The sequence below is a fragment of the Vicugna pacos genome, chromosome 6, assembly GCF_048564905.1.
Source record: "Vicugna pacos chromosome 6, VicPac4, whole genome shotgun sequence".
NCBI classification, from domain to species: domain Eukaryota; kingdom Metazoa; phylum Chordata; class Mammalia; order Artiodactyla; family Camelidae; genus Vicugna; species Vicugna pacos.
In genome coordinates, this window is record NC_132992.1 from 95,404,822 (window position 1) to 95,426,305 (window position 21,484).

Genomic DNA, 21,484 nt, shown 5'->3' on the forward strand with positions numbered 1-21,484 from the left:
CTTCCACCGGGCGCCTTTCACGTGCGGACAGGCAGAAATCGGGGCCCTTTCTTTCGCTCTCCAGCAGGTGGCGCCATAACACAAGCTGTGGTCTCGGTCCCGCGCTCCTCCGTTGTGCTTGGGGTTCGGCGCCTTGCACCCTCCACCGCCTCTGTGCGCGTGTCGCGCGTGCCCCCGTCTTCGCTTCTTGTGCCTTCAGAGTCCTTGGTGCCAGTGTCGCTGGCGTCGCCACCTAGTGCGCGGGGATGGTGGCTTCCTCCCTGGAATCCGCGACCCCAAGAGGAGCCGCAGGGGGACCGGGAAGGCGGGCAGGGTGGAGCTGGCCCCTCCTCCCTGTCTGCTGCTGCAAGGTTCGCGGGCTCCGCTGCCGCGGTGGGGGCGCCCCAGCGGCTGGAGGGACAGGGGCACAGGCCCCGCTGCCGCTGCTGCCCGCTTACCTGTGACTGCAGGTGCGGATGCAGCCGGCGGTCCGGCGTCGTGCGCTCCGCCTCCCTTGCTGCAACCCGGTCCTCTGGGGCAGCAGGCTCGGCCGCCACGGGATTCAGGCGCTGCATCCCCTGCCCCCTGGGGTCGGCCTCCTCTGTGGTCCTGCCGACTCACCTGTAGATGTGCAGGAGTGTGGGAATCTCCGGGGTCCTCCCGTGTTGGGCAGACGCACCTTCGTTAGTTGTGGACGCTTCACTGGTTGTGGCCTGGAGGGGAGAGACACAGGTGGCTTCCCATGCCCCACGCTACTGACCTCTCCCACCGTCCCCGGACGGCTAGGCTGGGCGCAGCGTCCTTCGGCTGTTCTCCATTGTGGGCTGCGGTCACAGGCTAGCCTGTCCCAGCAAGGGGCTAGATCCCCCGCCCCCACCTGGGCTGCCTTGAACCCTCTGCAAACGGGCTCCTTCCACAGTCCAGATGCTCTTGTGGTCGAAGACTGGTGCACGTTGTCCACACTGAGATCACCTGAATCCTACAGAAACCTTGCAGGAACATTGTAAGGCCCCTAGTCTCCTTCCTCAGTTCCCACAAGTGGCCCCGTTTGACACCCCTTCCCCACATATGTGTATCATTGTTCCTATGACCTCTAGGTGGGCGGAGCTGGGACGTACGTATGTGAGTACACACACAGCCGCGCGCACACGCACACACATGCTGACGTCCAAGTCTGTTTCAGATCTTGCTCTGCGGGAGAACCCCACCTGCTGGAGGCGAGGCCTCGTCTCTGGACCTGGGTCTGGCAGGGCGTGCAACGACGCAAGATGGCCACAAGGGGCTCTGTTCCAGGGAAATTACAGGGCACGAGCGTGTGTGCGCACGCACATGGGGTAGGGCGCGGTGGGGAGCAGAGCCCCCGCGTACCTACAGCCCAGCTTGACAGCGAGAACACGAGGGGCTCCAGTCCGGCAGAGACGCGGAAGCCCGTGGGTGGCAGCTCCCCGTCCCAAGTCAGCTCGGCAGACACTGTCACTGCAGGTGGACTCCAGGAGGCACCACCCGCAGAGTGCGTGCCAATTCCGCACTCGAGGGGGAGGAGGGGGAGTTATCCTCTGCCTCCTTGAGGGGCCTCCGTATGAACTGCTGGGGTGCCACTGCAGGAGATGGGGCTCCTCTCCCCTACTTATTTATTTTATTTTTGGGGGGAGGTAATTAGGTTTATTTATTTGTTTTTCAGAGGAGGCACTGGGGATTGAGCCCAGGACCTCATGCACGCTAAGCATGCACTCTGCCACTGGAGCTATCCCCTCCCCGCACCCACTTATTTTTGATTCAGCTGTTTAGTATGTTTACTCAGTGTGGACTCGTGGCATTTGTTTTATATTTTGGGAGGTAGTGCAATACTCCTTAATCACTTTGTTGCTCAGTGGCGCCACCAGCTCTGGCCGGGTCCCAGGGTGGACGTACAATCAGGTGGATCCACAGTGACCCTCTGGCTTTCTTGCCAGGCTGTCGCATGGCGCATTGTTGGCCCCTAGGCGTGTCCGGGGTTTATCGCCGTCTCTAGGCGGCCTCACCGGAACCACTAAGCTGCGCCGAGTGGTTCTGTGTGGTGCCTGTCTGGGGCACCTGCCTGTCTGGCCTCCTCTCCCCCTCTGGCTCCCCAGGCCTTTCTTCGACATCCTCTTCCCTGTTTCTGACTTTTCCCTGGTTCCTGCAGGTGGCTGTGTGGGGCGCGGGAGGGGTGAGTGGCTATGGTCCTGGTGCCAGGAGGTGCTGCCCAGTGACCTCTCTCCTGGGGTCTGGGAATGGGGCTCATGTGATGGCGCAGCATGGCCACCAGAGGGCGCCCGAGCCTCGCGATGTGGTCTGGACGGATGGGGCCGCGGCTGCACAGACGGGACCTGCCAGTGTAACCAGAGCAGCTGAGCCCTGACCGGCCGCCACGGCTGAGCCTGCCCGGCCCGGTGTGCCCGGCCACCCGTCCTTCCGTCGGGGTGCTCCTAGAATCCTCTTCCACTCAACGTGCCAGAACTTGCATTTTATTTCTATTTAATGTTGTGGATTGAACTGTCCCCCTGCCCCAAATTCAAATGTTGAAGCCTTAACCCCCGGGACCTCAGAACGTGACTTTAAAGAGGTGGTCAAGCTCAAATGGGGTCTCTAGGGTGGGTCCTGATCTGGTCTGACTGGTGTCCTTGTGGGAAGAGTTGAGCATACAGACACACAGAGGGATGAACACGACGCGGGATGGGGAGGCGGGTGGAGGACTGCCGTCGGCCAGCCCAGGAGAGAGGCCTCAGGAGGAGCCAACACCTGGGTCTTGGACCCCTGGCCTCGGACCCCTGGCCTCTAGGACCGGGAGAGAGAAGCCTGTGGTTTCCGCTGCCCAGTGTGCGGTGCTCGCAGCAGCACGCGCTGCTTGAGATTCGTCGGGATTCTGGAAAGGGATGAGCACAGCCTTTCACCACTTCTTCACAGCGCCTGGTTGCTGCCTCCCCCACCCCCGCTTCTTCTTTTGGGGGATGTCATGTTGCTTGATTTCTGCTCCAGGCCACCGCTGTCGCTGCCCTGCGCCCCTCCCCCGGACTCTGCGTGCCTCCCCCCTCCCGGTTCTCGCTTCAGCTCTTTCCTGTGTGTTGTTTGTCTCGCCTATTTTGATGCTGCTGTCAAATGCCACCCTTTTCGGTTCTAGGAGCTCTTTTCAAATCTATTGGTTTGTTGAAACTTTTTATATTATTTTCTTGTCAGCCTTGAACACATTCTTTAATTAAAAAAAGCATCTTGGGGGGAGGGCATAGCTCAGGAGTGCAGTGCGTACTTGGCACGCGTGAGGTCCTGGGCTCAGTCCCCAGAACCTCCTCTAAAAATAAATAAATAAACCAATACCCCGCCGCCCCCCCAAACCCCTCAGACACGCGCACAGTGCACGCTGTGGGTCGGACGGTCCGGAGAACGCTCCCCCTGGGGTCTACCCTGCAGGTCTTTGTTTCACTGGTTCTTGCTTGAGGTGGCTTCCTGGGTTTGCTCCATTGCGGTTTTCTTTGTCAGCGGGCTCCCGCTCTCAGATCTCTGTCCTGAGCATCCCCTGAGGCTTGCCTCTGAAGCCTAAGTGTCCCAGGTCGGCAGCCCTGGGGGAGCCAGGTGTGCACATGCCAGGCCCCTTTTGGACCGTCCACAGGGACCAGCCACGCCAGTGGTTGTCAGGGCATTTAAGGCCCCTGGAGGCTGTGGGTCCCGGCTCCTAACAGCCCGAGGCTGTGGGGAACCAAGAGGGCTTTTCCGTCACCAGAGCCCGGGCCCTGGGCTCTCCTTGTTGCCGCTCATGGTAGAAGTCTTCCCAGCTCATCCTCAGGGGTCCGGCCTGCAGGGTGTCTGCCCTGACTCCTTGGTCTGACAGGCCCTGGCCGGGTGCCCCTCCCTGCCCCCTACACTAACCCAGCCACAGGGCATGGCACTCCTCAGCACCTGCCCCCCTCCTCTCTGGCCATCTCAGCTGTCCATTCAGAACCCCCCCACCGGCCCTGATTACAAACTGGGGCCCACCCAGGTCCCAGACCCATGCCTTGTCGCAGACGGACACAAGGCCTGGGTCTGGGGCAACAGCCTCTGGAGTCTTGCTGGGGGGCGATGCCTGTGGTGGGGGTAGGGCTTCCACCCTGTCCAGGGGGAGAGCTAGCGAGTTTCTGGGGCTGTGGTGAACCTGCTCACCTGGCTCAGAACTGAGTCCTGGCCTGGCCCGGGTGCAGCCCTGAGCCCCAGCCCTGGCCAAGCTCCAGGGGAACCCTTGACCCTATCCCCGACTGCCCACATGTTGTCTCCAGAGCCACAGTCCAGAGCCCCAAGGCTGTGGAAACTAGTCTGTGACCCAGGGATGGCAGAACTGCCATGGCTCAGGATGGCCACCAGGGGGCAGAGATCCCCACCCTGTGGTCCCTGCTGCGCAGGATTGGTCTGAGAGGGGCTGTGGCCCCACAGCTGGTCCTCCTAGGGGACACCAGAGAGTGACCGCCTGCCCGGGACCTACTGCAACTGACCTTGGGACATGCAGGGCAGGGACTGGGATGCCACCTCATGGGACACAGGCCTTCGGGGGTGTCCCCCAAACTGCAGTGATACACAGAGCAGCCCCCCCAGACCAGGGAGCAGAACGCCCACCCTCAGGCCTTCCCCGCGACCCCGGGCTGGGCCTGGCAACCTCAGGACAGCGACACCCCTGCAGTGTGCACACCTGACAACGCAGGAGCCCAGGCGCAGGGCCCCCCGGTGTGCCCGGCACCCAGTGTGACCCTTCCTTTAAGGTGGTTCCAAGGAGCCCAGAGCTCACCTGCCTGAAAGGACGGGGGGCGGGGCAGGGAGGACTGGACCCAGGATGCACACGGACTGGGCCCCAGGCTGAACGCGGACACCATCCACCAAGTGGTGCTGGCCATGCCCCCTGCCCCTTGCCCTCTGCCCCTCCCCACTGCTTCGTGTCCCCTGTCCACTGCCCCTGTCGCCCCAGGAGCCCCAGGTCTGGGCAGAGCCTCCTGTGGGCCGAGTGGGTGCGATGCTGCTGATGGCCACACGGGAGCAGCAGAGCCCGGCACGTGCGGGCTCCTGAGGTCCAGCTGAGAGGTGCTGCTCCGGACGCCGTGGCCAGCAGTGGCCTGAGGGGCCACCTGCACCGAGGCAGGCCCAGGCTTACCTGAGCCCAGCTCTAGGCCACCCTGATGCCAGCCCAGGCTCGGCCTGGGTCCTGACCCCTGCCAGGCCAGGCTCACTGGTGCTAGGCCACCCCTTGGCCCTGGGTCATCGGGCTGCACTGGCTGCACCTGTGGTGAGTGTCCCGCTGAGGGCAGCATTTGGCGCCCAGGGTGCCAGGACCGGGGACTCCGCAGGGGAGGGGTGGGGCGGGGAGCGCCCAGGAACCAGAAGCCTAGGGTCCAAGCAGCCTTGGTGGGTGCAGCCCAGAGTGGTCCATTTTTCAGTGTCCGCTTGCTCAAAGTCTTTCTGGGGAGATTAGCACGGCCGCCTCGAGGGAAGGCCTGCAGCCCGTCCTACAGGCAGCCGCCGGGCCTGCGGACGGGCTGGGGTGGGAAGGTCCGAGGTCTCGGCCCCACGAGCAGTAGGGGCTCAGGGTCGGGCCCTCTCAGCCCCACCCCCGCTGACTTCCCTCTACGAGACCCCTCTCCTTTGACCCCTCCCGCCCCCTCTCTCCCACACCACGCCGTCTGCAGCCCCTGGGGTCCCCCCAGCCCCTCTGCGTCCCCTGCTCTCTGACCACTCCCACTCCTCCTGGGGAGGGGCCCCAGCCCACGAGTCTGAGGCCAGGGTGGGGGGCTGTCCCCGAGGCCTCTGTGCCATGCGATCGTATTTCAAAAGGTGACATGTGACTCTTGCTTGCAAAAGAATAGAGGATCCCCTCTGTGCCTGAGCACCCTAGGGCCAGGACCCTCCCTGCCCTGAGGGGCCTTGTCCCCTGTCACTTCAGTAAGACTTTGTGAGCGGAGTGTGCAGGTGTGTCTGCAGCACACGCGGGGACCCAGCGCTTTACAAGAGCAGTGTCAGAGCTAACGTTTCTAATACAGGGAGGGAAATAGGAAGCAGTGTAATCGTCCCGAACGGTGCAGGCACCGACTGGGCTGAGGCCCGGCGAGGGGCCTAGTTCAATTTCCGGCCCCTGGCCCCTCCCCAGCCAGTCTTGGGGGGCTGCCCCGGGTGTCGGGCCTCCCCTGGCCCCTCCTGACTGGGCCCCAGTCCCGGACTCTTCTGGGGAGGGCGGCGGTGGGGTAGGAGCCCCCGGGGCCACAGAACATCCCTTTCGATGACTGAGAGCTCCTTGCCAGCCATGACGACCCCCGGGCCTCCGGGCTGACGCGGGACTGGGCCGAGGGAGGGGAAGGGAGCCCCGAGGGGGCCTTCTGCCAGGGGCACAGAGGAGCCCTGGGGGAGGAGGCTGTGTGACCCACCATCCCCAGGGGACCCTCCCAGGAGGTGGCTGGCTGGGTCGGTTGTCCTGGCTCTGGCCGGCGGTGGAATGGGCCCCCCCAGCCCAGGCCTCCAGGCCTCCTGCTCACTTGCCCGCCCCCACCCCTGCTGTGGGCGCCTCCCTGGTCCCCAGAGCTCCTGGCCCTTCCTGTTTCTCTACACCAGACTCACTGGGGGGCACCCACCCCGCCTGCCCCCTCCCTCCCGTTGACGCTTCCTTTCTCTTGAATACCGAACCGTTTTTATTATGAGATGTCGCAGTCTGACAGAAAAGTGCCCTAAATCGGGCAGCAGTGAGCCCCTGGCCCTTCTTCCCTGAGGCCCCGCCAGCCTTCCAGCTGTCACTCCCCGCGGGTCCCCGCAGTGCGGGTCTCAGGGTCCCCGCGGGCCCGGCTCAGCCAGGCCCTGCCGTGGCTGTGTGGGGGGAGTGCTGTCCTGTGGCCCCTGGGGGCCAGGGCCGTGCTTGTGGGGGCAGCAAGACCGGGGCACCGGTGACCTGGAGATTCCTGGACAAGCGTCCAGGGTGGCCCGAGGGCTCAGTGTGAGGAGGGAGGAGGGGGGAAGGCGGCGACAGGCCCGCAACTGCTGCCCTCGGGCTGGGTCCCAGAGACCCCTCCACGGGCTCTACTGTTGAGGGAGGCTGGAGGGAGGCTGCCGCGCAGGGCACGGCCTGACCGGGCTGCACCCTGGGGGCCGTGGTCAGCTGTGGGTTCGAGAGCAATCCCAGGGATGCAGGAGGCATCGCAGGGCAGTGAGGGGTCCACCTAGGGAGGGGCGCACAGGCCAGGGTCCTGACCGCACGAGCCCAGGGCAACTGGCCCGGGGACCCTGGTGTTCAGCCTGCCCGGCAGGTGGGGCCTCAGCGGGAGCGACCGGACGGCGGCACTGGTGTGTGTGTGGGTGCGAGGGTGGGGGTGAGTGTGTGTGCACACTCGCCTGGCCCCGGGCCTCATGCACACAGCCTGTTGTCCCTGTGGCCGCCAGGCGCCAGGCCAGAGGGGCTCTGGCTGTGCGGCCAGCCCTGCAAAGGTGCCGTCACTGTCTGGGGTACAGGCCTGAGGGCCAGTGCCTGTGTGACCTGTGTGGCCTGTGAGCCTGTGTGTCCTGTGTGACCGGTGTGACCTGTGTGACACATGTGCCTGTGTGACCTGTGTGGCCTGTGTGCCTGTGTGGCCAGTGTGCCTGTGTGACCTGTGTGCCTGTGTGGCCTGTGTGCCTGTGTGGCCTGTGTGGCCCATGTGCCTGTGTGACCTGTGTGGCCTGTGAGCCTGTGTGTCCTGTGTGACCGGTGTGACCTGTGTGACCCATGTGCCTGTGTGACCTGTGTGGCCTGTGTGCCTGTGTGGCCTGTGTGCCTGTGTGACCTGTGTGGCCTGTGTGCCTGTGTGCCTGTGTGACCTGTGTGACCTCTGTGCCTGTGTGGCCTGTGTGCCTGTGTGACCTGTGTGCCTGTGTGGCTTGTGTGGCCTGTGAGCCTGTGTGTCCTGTGTGACCGGTGTGACCTGTGTGACCCGTGTGCCTGTGTGACCTGTGTGTCCTGTGTGCCTGTGTGACCAGTGTGCCTGTGTGTCTGTGTGGCCTGTGTGGCGTGTGAGCCTGTGTGTCCTGTGTGTCCTGTGTGGCCTACGTGACCTGTGTGACCTGTGTGCCTGTGTGACCTGTGTGCCTGTGTGACCTGTGTGACCAGAGTGACCTGTGTGCCTGTGTGCCTGTGTGTCTGTGTGGCCTGTGTGGCCTGTGAGGCCTGTGTGGCCAGTGTGACCTGTGTGCCTGTGTGACCTGAGTGACCTGTGTGCCTGTGTGCCTGTGTGTCTGTGTGGACTGTGTGGCCTGTGTGGCCTGTGTGGCCAGTGTGACCTGTGTGCCTGTGTGACCTGTGTGACCTGTGTGCCTGTGTGTCCTGTGTGGCCTGTGTGGCCTGTGTGGCCAGTGTGACCTGTGTGACCGGTGTGCCTGTGTGACCTGTGTGTCTGTGTGGCCTATGTGACCTCTGTGCCTGTGTGATCTGTGTGACCTCTGTGCCTGTGTGTCTGTGTGGCCTGTGTGGCCTGTGTGGCCTGTGTGGCCAGTGTGACCTGTGTGCCTGTGTGACCTGTGTGACCTGTGTGCCTGTGTGTCCTGTGTGTCCTATGTGTCCTGTGTGTCCTGTGTGGCCTATGTCACCTGTGTGCCTGTATGACCTGTGTGCCTGTGTGACCTGTGTGACCTCTATGCCTGTGTGGCCTGTGTGACCTGTGTGACCTGAGTGACCCGTGTGCCTGTGTGACCTGTGTGCCTGTGTGCCTGTGTGACCTGTGTGACCTGTGTGCCTGTGTGCCTGTGTGGCCTGTGTGGCCTGTGTGCCTGTGTGGCCTGTGTGTCCTGTGTGGCCAGTGTGACCTGTGTGCCTGTGTGGCCTGTGTGCCTGTGTGGCCTGTGTGCCTGTGTTCCTGTGTGCCTGTGTGGCCTGTGTGCCTGTGTGGCCTGTGTGGCCTGTGTGGCCCGTGTGCCTGTGTGGCCTGTGTGGCCTGTGTTCCTGTGTGACCTGTGTGCCTCTGTGACCTGTGAGACCTGTGTGCCTGTGTGGCCTGTGTGGCCTGTGTGCCTGTGTGACCTGTGTGCCTGTGTGCCTGTGTGACCTGTGTGACCTTTGTGCCTGTGTACCTAAGTGGCCTGTGTGACCTGTGTGGCCTGGGTGACCTGTGTTGCTCTGTTCTGTTACTGTGTGACCATTATTTCCTCTGTGTTACCTGTGTGTCTGTGTGATATGTCTTTCTGTGTGACCTGTGTGTTGTATGATCTGTGTGCCTCTGTGGCCTGTGAGACCTGTGTGCCTGTGTGGCCTGTGTGTCCTGTGTGACCTGTGTGCCTGTGTGGACTGTGTGCCTGTGTGACCTGTGTGCCTGTGTGGCCTGTGTGCCTGTGTGGCCTGTGTGGCCTGTGTGACCTGTGTGCCTGTGTGCCTGTGTGACCTGTGTGACCTGTGTGCCTGTGTGCCTGTGTGGCCTGTGTGGCCTGTGTGCCTGTGTGGCCTGTGTGGCCTGTGTGACCTGTGTGCCTGTGTGGCCTGTGTGCCTGTGTGACCTGTGTGCCTGTGTGGACTGTGTGCCTGTGTGGCCTGTGTGCCTGTGTGGCCTGTGTGCCTGTGTGCCTGTGTGTCCTGTGTGACCTGTGTGCCTGTGTGGACTGTGTGCCTGTGTGACCTGTGTGCCTGTGTGGCCTGTGTGTCCTGTGTGCCAGTGTGCCTGTGTGTCCTGTGTGGCCCGTGTGGCCTGTGTGCCTGTGTGACCTGTTTGCCTCTGTGGCCTGTGAGACCTGTGTGCCTGTGTGGCCTGTGTGGCCTGTGTGCCTGTGTGGCCCGTGTGCCTGTGTGACCTGTGTGCCTGTGTGCCTGTGTGCCCTGTGTGACCTGTGTGCCTGTGTGGCCTGTGTGGCCTGTGTGGCCTGTGTGACCTGTGTGACCTGTGTGTCTGTGTGGCCTGTGTGGCCTGTGTGCCTGTGTGGACTGTGTGCCTGTGTGTCCTGTGTGGCCAGTGTGACCTGTGTGCCTGTGTGGCCTGTGTGCCTGTGTGCCTGTGTGGCCTGTGTGCCTGTGTGCCTGTGTGCCTGTGTGGCCTGCGTGCCTGTGTGCCCTGTGTGACCTGTGTGCCTGTGTGGCCTGTGTGGCCTGTGTGACCTGTGTGACCTGTGTGTCTGTGTGGCCTGTGTGGCCTGTGTGCCTGTGTGGACTGTGTGCCTGTATGCCTGTGTGACCTGTGTGCCTGTGTGCCTGTGTGCCTGTGTGTCCTGTGTGGCCCGTGTGGCCTGTGTGCCTGTGTGGCCCGTGTGACCTGTGTGCCTGTGTGCCTGTGTGACCTGTGTGACCTGTGTGCCTGTGTGCCTGTGTGGCCTGTGTGGCCTGTGTGCCTGTGTGCCTGTGTGTCCTGTGTGGCCCGTGTGGCCTGTGTGCCTGTGTGGCCTGTGTGCCTGTGTGACCTGTGTGGCCTATGTGCCTGTGTGAGCTGTGTGACCTGTGTGCCTGTGTGCCTGTGTGGCCTGTGTGCCTGTGTGGCCTGTGTGCCTGTGTGACCTGTGTGGCCTGTGTGCCTGTGTGACCTGTGTGCCTGTGTGTCCTGTGTGGCCAGTGTGACCTGTGTGCCTGTGTGGCCTGTGTGCCTGTGTGGCCTGTGAGACCTGTGTGCCTGTGTGGCCTGTGTGGCCTGTGTGCCTGTGTGCCTGTGTGGCCTGTGTGTCCTGTGTGCCTGTGTGCCTGTGTGTCCTGTGTGGCCCGTGTGGCCTGTGTGCCTGTATGACCTGTTTGCCTCTGTGGCCTGTGAGACCTGTGTGCCTGTGTGGCCTGTGTGGCCTGTGTGCCTGTGTGGCCCGTGTGCCTGTGTGACCTGTGTGCCTGTGTCCTGTGTGGCCAGTGTGACCTGTGTGCCTGTGTGGACTGTGTGCCTGTGTGCCTGTGTGACCTGTGTGCCTGTGTGGCCTGTGTGCCTGTGTGACCTGTGTGCCTGTGTGCCTGTGTGACCTGTGTGACCTGTGTGCCTGTGTGCCTGTGTGGCCTGTGTGGCCTGTGTGCCTGTGTGGCCTGTGTGACCTGTGTGCCTGTGTGGCCTGTGTGTCTGTGTGACCTGTGTGCCTGTGTGGACTGTGTGCCTGTGTGACCTGTGTGCCTGTGTGGCCTGTGTGCCTGTGTGGCCTGTGTGCCTGTGTGACCTGTGTGCCTGTGTGGCCTGTGTGCCAGTGTGACCTGTGTGCCTGTGTGCCTGTGTGTCCTGTGTGACCTGTGTGCCTGTGTGGACTGTGTGCCTGTGTGACCTGTGTGCCTGTGTGGCCTGTGTGTCCTGTGTGCCTGTGTGCCTGTGTGACCTGTGTGCCTGTGTGGACTGTGTGCCTGTGTGACCTGTGTGCCTGTGTGGCCTGTGTGTCCTGTGTGCCTGTGTGCCTGTGTGTCCTGTGTGGCCCGTGTGGCCTGTGTGCCTGTGTGACCTGTTTGCCTCTGTGGCCTGTGAGACCTGTGTGGCCTGTGTGGCCTGTGTGCCTGTGTGGCCTGTGTGCCTGTGTGACCTGTGTGCCTGTGTGCCTGTGTGTCCTGTGTGACCTGTGTGCCTGTGTGACCTGTGTGCCTGTGTGGCCTGTGTGCCTGTGTGGCCTGTGTGGCCTGTGTGCCTGTGTGGCCCGTGTGCCTGTGTGGCCCGTGTGCCTGTGTGACCTGTGTGCCTGTGTGGCCTGTGTGGCCCGTGTGCCTGTGTGGCCCGTGTGCCTGTGTGACCTGTGTGCCTGTGTGTCCTGTGTGGCCAGTGTGACCTGTGTGCCTGTGTGTCCTGTGTGGCCAGTGTGACCTGTGTGCCTGTGTGGCCCATGTGCCTGTGTGCCTGTGTGGCCTGTGTGCCTGTGTGGCCTGTGTGCCTGTGTGACCTGTGTGGCCTGTGTGCCTGTGTGACCTGTGTGACCTGTGTGCCTGTGTGCCTGTGTGCCTGTGTGGCCCGTGTGCCTGTGTGGCCTGTGTGGCCTGTGTTCCTGTGTGACCTGTGTGCCTCTGTGACCTGTGAGACCAGAGTGACCTGTGTGCCTGTGTGCCTGTGTGTCTGTGTGGCCTGTGTGGCCTGTGTGGCCAGTGTGACCTGTGTGCCTGTGTGGCCTGTGTGTCCTGTGTGGCCAGTGTGACCTGTGTGCCTGTGTGGCCTGTGTGCCTGTGTGCCTGTGTGGCCTGTGTGCCTGTGTTCCTGTGTGCCTGTGTGGCCTGTGTGCCTGTGTGGCCTGTGTGGCCCGTGTGCCTGTGTGGCCTGTGTGCCTCTGTGACCTGTGAGACCTGTGTGCCTGTGTGGCCTGTGTGGCCCGTGTGCCTGTGTGACCTGTGTGACCTGTGTACCTGTGTGCCTAAGTGGCCTGTGTGACCTGTGTGGCCAGTGTGACCTGTGTGCCTGTGTGGCCCGTGTGCCTGTGTGCCTGTGTGGCCTGTGTGCCTGTGTGGCCTGTGTGCCTGTGTGACCTGTGTGGCCTGTGTGCCTGTGTGACCTGTGTGACCTGTGTGCCTGTGTGCCTGTGTGGCCTGTGTGCCTGTGTGCCTGTGTGGCCTGTGTCCCTGTGTGACCTGTGTGGCCTGTGTGCCTGTGTGACCTGTGTGCCTGTGTGTCCTGTGTGGCCAGTGTGACCTGTGTGCCTGTGTGGCCTGTGTGCCTGTGTGCCTGTGTGGCCTGTGTGCCTGTGTGCCTGTGTGCCTGTGTGCCTGTGTGGCCTGTGTGCCTGTGTGCCCTGTGTGGCCTGTGTGCCTGTGTGACCTGTGTGGCCAGTGTGACCTGTGTGCCTGTGTGGCCTGTGTGGCCTGTGTGCCTGTGTGCCTGTGTGGCCTGTGTGCCTGTGTGGCCTGTGTGTCCTGTGTGACCTGTGTGCCTGTGTGGACTGTGTGCCTGTGTGACCTGTGTGCCTGTGTGGCCTGTGTGGCCTGTGTGACCTGTGTGCCTGTGTGCCTGTGTGACCTGTGTGACCTGTGTGCCTGTGTGCCTGTGTGGCCTGTGTGGCCTGTGTGCCTGTGTGGCCTGTGTGTCCTGTGTGACCTGTGTGCCTGTGTGACCTGTGTGCCTGTGTGACCTGTGTGCCTGTGTGGCCTGTGTGCCTGTGTGACCTGTGTGCCTGTGTGCCTGTGTGTCCTGTGTGACCTGTGTGCCTGTGTGGACTGTGTGCCTGTGTGACCTGTGTGCCTGTGTGGCCTGTGTGTCCTGTGTGCCTGTGTGCCTGTGTGTCCTGTGTGGCCCGTGTGGCCTGTGTGCTTGTGTGACCTGTTTGCCTCTGTGGCCTGTGAGACCTGTGTGGCCTGTGTGGCCTGTGTGCCTGTGTGGCCCGTGTGCCTGTGTGACCTGTGTGCCTGTGTGTCCTGTGTGGCCAGTGTGACCTGTGTGCCTGTGTGGCCTGTGTGCCTGTGTGGCCTGTGTGCCTGTGTGACCTGTGTGCCTGTGTGCCTGTGTGTCCTGTGTGACCTGTGTGCCTGTGTGGACTGTGTGCCTGTGTGACCTGTGTGCCTGTGTGGCCTGTGTGCCTTTGTGCCTGTGTGGCCTGTGTGCCTGTGTGGCCCGTGTGCCTGTGTGACCTGTGTGCCTGTGTGTCCTGTGTGGCCAGTGTGACCTGTGTGCCTGTGTGTCCTGTGTGGCCAGTGTGACCTGTGTGCCTGTGTGGCCCGTGTGCCTGTGTGCCTGTGTGGCCTGTGTGCCTGTGTGGCCTGTGTGCCTGTGTGACCTGTGTGGCCTGTGTGCCTGTGTGACCTGTGTGACCTGTGTGCCTGTGTGCCTGTGTGGCCTGTGTGCCTGTGTGCCTGTGTGGCCTGTGTGCCTGTGTGACCTGTGTGGCCTGTGTGCCTGTGTGACCTGTGTGCCTGTGTGTCCTGTGTGGCCAGTGTGACCTGTGTGCCTGTGTGGCCTGTGTACCTGTGTGCCTGTGTGGCCTGTGTGCCTGTGTGCCTGTGTGCCTGTGTGGCCTGTGTGCCTGTGTGCCCTGTGTGACCTGTGTGCCTGTGTGGCCTGTGTGGCCTGTGTGACCTGTGTGACCTGTGTGTCTGTGTGGCCTGTGTGGCCTGTGTGCCTGTGTGCCTGTGTGCCTGTGTGACCTGTGTGTCTGTGTGGCCTGTGTGGCCTGTGTGCCTGTGTGCCTGTGTGCCTGTGTGGCCTGTGTGACCTGTGTGACCTGTGTGCCTGCGTGCCTGTGTGGCCTGTGTGCCTGTGTGCCCTGTGTGACCTGTGTGCCTGTGTGGCCTGTGTGGCCTGTGTGACCTGTGTGACCTGTGTGTCTGTGTGGCCTGTGTGGCCTGTGTGCCTGTGTGGACTGTGTGCCTGTATGCCTGTGTGACCTGTGTGACCTGTGTGCCTGTGTGGCCTGTGTGCCTGTGTGACCTGTGTGGCCTGTGTGCCTGTGTGACCTGTGTGCCTGTGTGTCCTGTGTGGCCAGTGTGACCTGTGTGCCTGTGTGGCCTGTGTGCCTGTGTGCCTGTGTGGCCTGTGTGCCTGTGTGACCTGTGTGGCCTGTGTGCCTGTGTTGCCTGTGTGCCTGTGTGACCTGTGTGGCCTGTGTGCCTGTGTGACCTGTGTGCCTGTGTGTCCTGTGTGGCCAGTGTGACCTGTGTGCCTGTGTGGCGTGTGTGCCTGTGTGCCTGTGTGGCCTGTGTGCCTGTGTGCCTGTGTGCCTGTGTGGCCTGTGTGCCTGTGTGCCTGTGTGCCTGTGTGGCCTGTGTGCCTGTGTGCCCTGTGTGACCTGTGTGCCTGTGTGGCCTGTGTGGCCTGTGTGACCTGTGTGACCTGTGTGTCTGTGTGGCCTGTGTGGCCTGTGTGCCTGTGTGGACTGTGTGCCTGTATGCCTGTGTGACCTGTGTGACCTGTGTGCCTGTGTGCCTGAGTGGCCTGTGTGACCTGTGTGGCCTGTGTGACCTGTGTTGCTGTGTTCTGTTACTGTGTGACCATTATTTCCTCTGTGTTACCTATGTGATGTGTGATATGTCTTTCTGTGTGACCTGTGTGTTGTATGATCTGTGTGCCTGTGTTTGGGTGACGTGTGTGTCTGTGTGACCTTTATTCCTGTGTTATCCATGTGCTTGCGTGATCCATGTCCCTCTGAGTCTGTGTGGTGTGTGAACTTTGTCACCTGTGACTCATGTGGAGCCAATTCTTCAGTGTCCTTGTAAATCTGTGTAGTCTATGTGTGTTTTTCCATGTGCTGAGTGTGTATTGTGTGTTTTAGGTTGTGTCTAGATATATAACTGCCAGTGTGAACAGAGGTTTTTGTCTGAGAGGCCCCTGTGTTTGTGCGTCTCTTTGGCTGTGGATTCTGTTGGTCTGTCTTTCTGTTAACACCTCTGTGTCCTGTAGTGTGTCTGCTTTTCTGTGTGTCTTCACATGTCCCTGTGTCTGTGTGTCTCAGTATCTCTGTGTCTCTGTGTGTCTGTGTCTCTGTCTCTGTGTCGCTGTGTGTCTTTCTTTGTGTTTCTGTATGTCTCAGTAGGTCTTTGTGTCTGTGTCTCTGTGTGTCTCAGTATCTCTGTGTGTCTGTGTTTGTCTCTGTGTATCTCTTTCTCTCTCCGTGTCTGTGTGTCTCTTTGTCTCCTTGTGTCTGTGTCTCTGTGTGTCTCTCTCTGTCTGTGTCTCTGTGTGTCTCAGTATCTCTTTGTCTCTGTGTGTCTCTCTGTATCTGTGTGTCTCTGTTTCTTTGTGTCTCTGTGTGTCTCTCTCTCTCTCTGTGTCTCAGTCTCTCTGTGTGTCTGTGTCTCTGTGTCTCTCTCTCTGTGTGTCTCAGTATCTCTGTGTCTCTGTGGCTGTGTGTCTGTGTGGGTCTGTCTGTGTGTCTGCTCGTGTGTCACTGTGACTGTGGGAGTCTACACGGCCATGTTTGTGCAGACTGTGTGTAAGGAAGGCCACCCATGGAGCCGCACCCTGGGGGTCCTCCCAGGAGCCCCTCCCTCAGTTGAGGAGTCTTCCCTGGAGGTCTTGGGCCCGGCTGGGGGGTGGATGCAGGCGCAGTCTGGCCCCACGCAGACGTGGCCACCTCAGCCGTGCTGGCCCTCTGGGGTTTCAGTCTGCAGGTGGTGGAGCCGGGGCAGCCCCTGTGTGAGTTCTCATGGGGTCTCTAGGGCCCACTCGAGACAAGGGCCAATCTGGCCGTTTGGGGCAGGCCCAGAGGGTCACCGGTTTGGGTGGGGGCTGCAGCCTGAGTTGGCTGTGGAATGGGCAGGCTCTGCTCTGGGCACAGCAGGGGTGAAGTTTCGGTGGCAGGATGGGCAGTGAGGGGCTGTGAGGCTGGAGCTGCCAGCTGGGAGGGACCGGGCTGTGGGCCAGGGGCTTCGCCCCCAGGTGCCAGGCCCTGTGCTGGGGGCTGTGCCTGGCCCCTCCCCTCCCTCAGGGCCCCCTCCACCAGGCAGTCCTCTGGGAAGCACCCTGGGTGCCTGGTCACTCTGGGCCCAGCCACAGCACAGGCCTGGCCACCTGGAGGGGGTGCCCGGGCCTGGGAGGGGGTGGTCGGGAGCCCTCCCCCCGCAGCGATGCAAATGCCCCGGCCGGTCTCTGCTATTTCCATCTCAGGGGCGAGCGGGGCTTTCCACCCCGGCCCCCACCTGCTCTGCGGTTCTCGCCCGCGGCGTTTTTAGAACTATTTGCAAGTGGGTGTTTGTGCCTGTGTCCGGGGCGGGGGCCACAGCCGGCTTCCAGGGAGCCTTGTTTTTCAGGCTGGGCGGGGGGAGGGGAACCTCGCCGGATAGGACACTGGGCGTCCCAGTGGGCCCCTGGGGTATGCGGCCCCTGCCCTGGGCACATGCCGAGCCCCTGCTGGGGTCCTGGCCCCAGTGGCCAAGATGCCCATCAGCGTGTGGCCTGTGGCCTGTGGCCTGGCCGGAGGGAACCTTCCTGAACCACCATGTCCCTGGGCTGAGGTGACAGTTGAGAGGCTTAGCGCTGGGCAGGCCCCGGCGCCACCCTCACACCCACATGTATGTGCACACACAGCACACACGTGTGCCCACATGTGCTGCGGCCCTGGCCCCGGCTGCCCGGGTGTCCTTGAGAGGCGGGTGACCTGAGCTGCCCTCGCCTGGGCTCCTTGGGGCCACGCTGCCCCCTTGCTGCAGCCTCATGGCTCTGACCTCAGTGCTGACCACAGAGGCCTGGGGAGGCTGGGGTGCCCACTGGGCCAGTGCCCTCTGACCCCAAGCACCAGGTTCAAGCCCCACGATCCACACGTGTGCGTGTGAGTGTGGACATGTGAGTGTGGACACAAGGGTGTGAAGCCACGTGGAGTGAACACAGCCTGCAGGTGTGTGCACAGGTGTGCATAGGTGTGCGCAGTGCATACAATTGTGCACTGGGGGCTCCCCTCACCCCCAGGGCAGGACCCCGTCCACCTTCCAGGTCCCTGCTGGTTCCCCACGGGCCCCTCCACCCCCTGGGCAGCCCAGCCGGGCACAGGCAGAGGGGTGTGCACTGTGACGTGGGCCCCATGGTGGATAGCAGCCAGGTGGTTCTTGAGTGACACGCAGCCCAGACGAGGGCCTGTGTGTGCAATGTGTGTGCAGTGTGTGGACAGGTGTGTCTGTGCGTGAGCATGTTGGGGGCTGGGGCCTGTGCGGGTCTCCCAGTGGGGAGAAACTGCCCAGCAGCTCCCTGGACTGGGTGGAGCCCCCAGACTCCCAGCTCCAAACAGAGGCCCTCACCCAGGAGGGAGGGGGCATGTGGGGGCTGAGGAGTCCTTTGGGGTCTGGGCTAGGCCTGGCTCCCCGACAGGGTGAGTGGGGAGGAGTGGGGTGGGACCCGCATGACTCAGCCTCAGGGGCAAGTGGGGGCTCGAGGCAAGGGTCCCAGCCCTGGACAGACTACTGACCCACTCCCCGCTCACGGCCCACCCTCGTGAATACACCTACACTCAGCTCACGTACACACCTGTGCTGGGAAATGCAGTCAGAGACACGTCCACACACACTGCACCACCTGCTACACATTCACAGACACACAAGGCACCCAGACTCACAGTCACCCCTTCACACACACCCAGAGCACACTGACACACTCACACAGGCACAGGTGCTCGTGCTCACACTGCACCCCACCCCACGCACTCCTCCCTCCAGGCCCTCGGGCTCAAGGAGTCCACTCCGGCCTGGTCCCTGGCTATGGGGCCGAGCACGTGCCGGGGCTTCTGTGCCCGCCGACCCCACCACTCACTAGCCCTGAGCCCCTGCTCTGCCTCAGGGCCCCCTGGGGAGGGGGGCGTGGGCTCTCTGCTTGGAGGCAGCCCTGCACTGATGGTGCAGGGGGACAAGGGAGCGGCCGAGTGAGGCCTGGGCCAGAGCCGGGGGGCTGTGTGCACGTGGGGGCAGAGCAGCTCGGGGACCCACCCCAGGTCTCTGGGATTCCCACTGGCTCTCCCCCCGTGCTGGCTGGGACAGGCCTCCAGGCCTCGGGGAGACACCCACAGGCCTGCCTGGGCCCTGAGCCCGGGGCTGCCAGGGGGGTGACACTGTCTAGGGAGGCAGGAGGTGAGGGGACCCTGGGGCACTGGGACCCCAGCCCCTCCCAGGGCTGGTGTGGGGTGCCCCTCAAAGGGCCGACCGCCGGGGACTCTGGGCCTGCTGCCCCTGGAGCCGGTGCCCAGGGACAAGCAGAGCAGGAGAACCAGCACAGCTCAGCCTGAGGATGGTGATGGGTGCCACCAGGTCAGCAGCGCAGGGGGCTGGGCTGACCTCCAGATGGTGGGGAGGGCCCTGGCGGGGCCAGTGTGGGGCCGAAGGTCGTGGGAGAGGTCTGGCTGAGGCTTGTCCGGGCCTGGCCCAGGGGCAGCTCAGAGTGGCCCAGCCAGTGGGAGGTGGGGAGTGGGGGCGGAGGAGCAGGGACGTGGGGGTGACAGGGCCGGGTAGGGGCCTGGGGGGACGATGGGTTTGCTCTGACTGAGCCCAGACATAAGGTGTGGCCTGCTATGACCTTGTGTCCCTGGCTGCCACGTGAGGAAGGGACCTGGCATCCAGGCAGAGGCAGGCACGTGAAGTGAGGGCCATCGTTTCATTCAGGGTTCAAAGTTGGCTCCCACATCTTTCATCCTTTCATATGTCAGCTGGGAACCTTCTGGAAGGAGCAGCGCCCTTGGCTACTGCCTGGTTTTGCGGTGCACAAGGACTCCCACCCCGTTATTCTCCAGTGTTGAGAATAACAGGTCAGTCCTCAGAGTCACAGGGATGGTGTGGAAGTCCTGGCCCCTCTGCCTGCCCCAGGCTTGCTCCCGGCCATGCAGCCTGTGCTACCACCATGGGAAGGCCGGCTGGAGCCGAGGGGCCCAGAGGGCTTCCCTCTTTCCCGTTCCCCTCGTTGAGGCCGACGGACCCAGGCCTCCACCAGCGCCGGCTCTGCACAGGGACCTCCCTCCAACTGGCCTGTGACGCCGCCACCACCCAGGCACTGGCCCAGGTCGGTGTCCCTCAGACACCAGTCCTGGGCCCCTGGCCGGTGTGGCCTCACTGCTGCTCCCCCTCTGCCCTGGGCCCCTGGGTGCCGCCTCCAAGCTGGCCGAGGGCACCAGGGGGCCCGAGCCGGCCTGAGTCTCACGCACTCATCTGGGGGTGGGACCTGCCAGGGGCTGCTGGGGGCTTTCCCCGGAGGTCCAGCCTGTGTGCTAAGAATAGAGATGCCCACCCATGGAGGTCTGGGGCGTCGCTCTGGCTTACACAGGGGTGAACTTGAATTTGATGCTAGAACAGCCTGTGTGTGGCCCAAACATACCTTGTCCATCTACTTTAATTATTAAAGAAAAGGGCGCACTGACCAGAAGCAGAGAACGTCCGAGCGGAAGCGCCTCCCACCCTGGGACGCCCGCGCCGGCCCTCCTTCCGTGACGACCCCCTCCCGGGGGCCAGGCCGGGCTGTTCGTGCTGTGCGTGCACGTGCTGGTCTGGTTTTCCTGGGACCTTGGAGGACGACGTCCCTGACCTTGATGTTCTGTGTTGTGACAAGACTTACAGCCGAGCTGGAAACGCTGCTGCTCTGGAGCAGTTCCTCAGAGTCACTGGGAAGTGAGCTCCGGGCTCGCCCTCGGTTTGGCTCAAATAAAACTCTTTTCTACTCTGCTTATTGACCGTTTCTTGATTATTTTCCCGGACAGCAAGTGCACCTGAGCTGGCAGGGCTGACGGCGGGCGGGGGCTGCATCGCTGGGGTCTCTGGGCCCGAGGCCAGGCTGTGACCCAGGGCCTCACCCCCCCCCCGCCCCCCAGCAGGTGTGAGGGCGCTGGCCTGTTTCTCTCCAGGTTACTCATTTGGGGCAGACTTGGCCCTGGAGGGCACATGCAAATGGCTGTTTGTTCCACACCGAAAAACATGTTTATCAGCCCCTGAGGCTTCTTCCAGAAATAGCTTGTACTGACTCCACACCTGCAGCCCCAGCCACCAGCCCCCAAGCATGGCAGGCTGGCCCAGGCCTCAGGAGTGGGGGTCCCTGAGCCCCTCCCCCAGGACAGAGACCCCCAGACCCAACCTGGGTCAGTGACACAGTGACCCCCTGCGAATGGTGACTTCAGTGAATGACAATGATGGTTTTCAGCTTGCCTTGGTCTTTGTGAACCACAGACCCCAAAACCATCAGGGGGCACGGGGAGTAGGAGGGAGCAGAGGAGAGGATGTGTTGAGGGTTGCCCAGGGACCCTGGCAGTCCAGACGCTGGCCACCCCGCCAGCCTGGCAGTTGCCGCTTTACAACAGGACGGCAGGGCTCTGCAGGGCCCGGGAGCTGGCCTGAGGTCACAGGTGAGCGAGCACCGTGGTCCCCACACACAGCACTGAGCCCTGGTCAGCCTGTCCCCCTGCCCGGCCGGCCTCGTCCCTGTCCTCATCCTGCCTTCCCGGGCCCTGGCCACACCCTGTCCCCATCTGAACCTCTGACCCCGTCTCTCTTGGACCCTCTCCCTCTGTCCTTGTCTCCCGCCAGCTGTCCCCCCCCGTGCCTCTGTCTTTCTGTGCCTCTGTCTCTTCCTCTCTGTCTGTGTCTCTTTCTGTCTGTCTCTTCCTCCCTTTGTCTCCATCTCTTGTTCTGTCTCTGTGTCTGTCTCTGTCTGTCTGTCTGTCCCTACCGCTGTGCCGTGCTTCTCCCTGCTGGGCGCCTGCCCCCTTTCCTGAATGGTCTGTGCTCCACAGTCACAAGGCAGGAGGTGAGGGGGCATCTCCCTCTAGAAGGTTCCAGCTGACACGTGAAGAGGGGTTGGGAGGGGTAGGAGCCCTCACCCTGCGACCCTTGATGAAATGAACCCCGAGGTCAGCAGGCCGGACATGGCTTTGCTCTGGAGTCCCCGGTGCTGGCCGATCTGCCCGTACCTGGGTGAGGCTGGGGGCCACGGCTGGGCAGTGACAGCCATGTTCACTCACCCACCCACACCCACGGCTCCGTGAGCTCCCCAGAGAGGGTCCCAGGCTCTGAGGAGCTGGGGCTGCCCTGATGCCTGGGACCTGCCCCTGGAGACATGGGACAGGGCCAGGGGCACAGAGGAAGGGTCCACGCGGACCACCGAGGACACAGGACTCATGCTGGGGAGCGGGTGGCCAGGGGAACTTGGGCCACCTGGGTGACCCTGAGAAGTTAGGAGCCACTAGCACGACCAGGCTTGGAGTCCTTCAGGCCCCC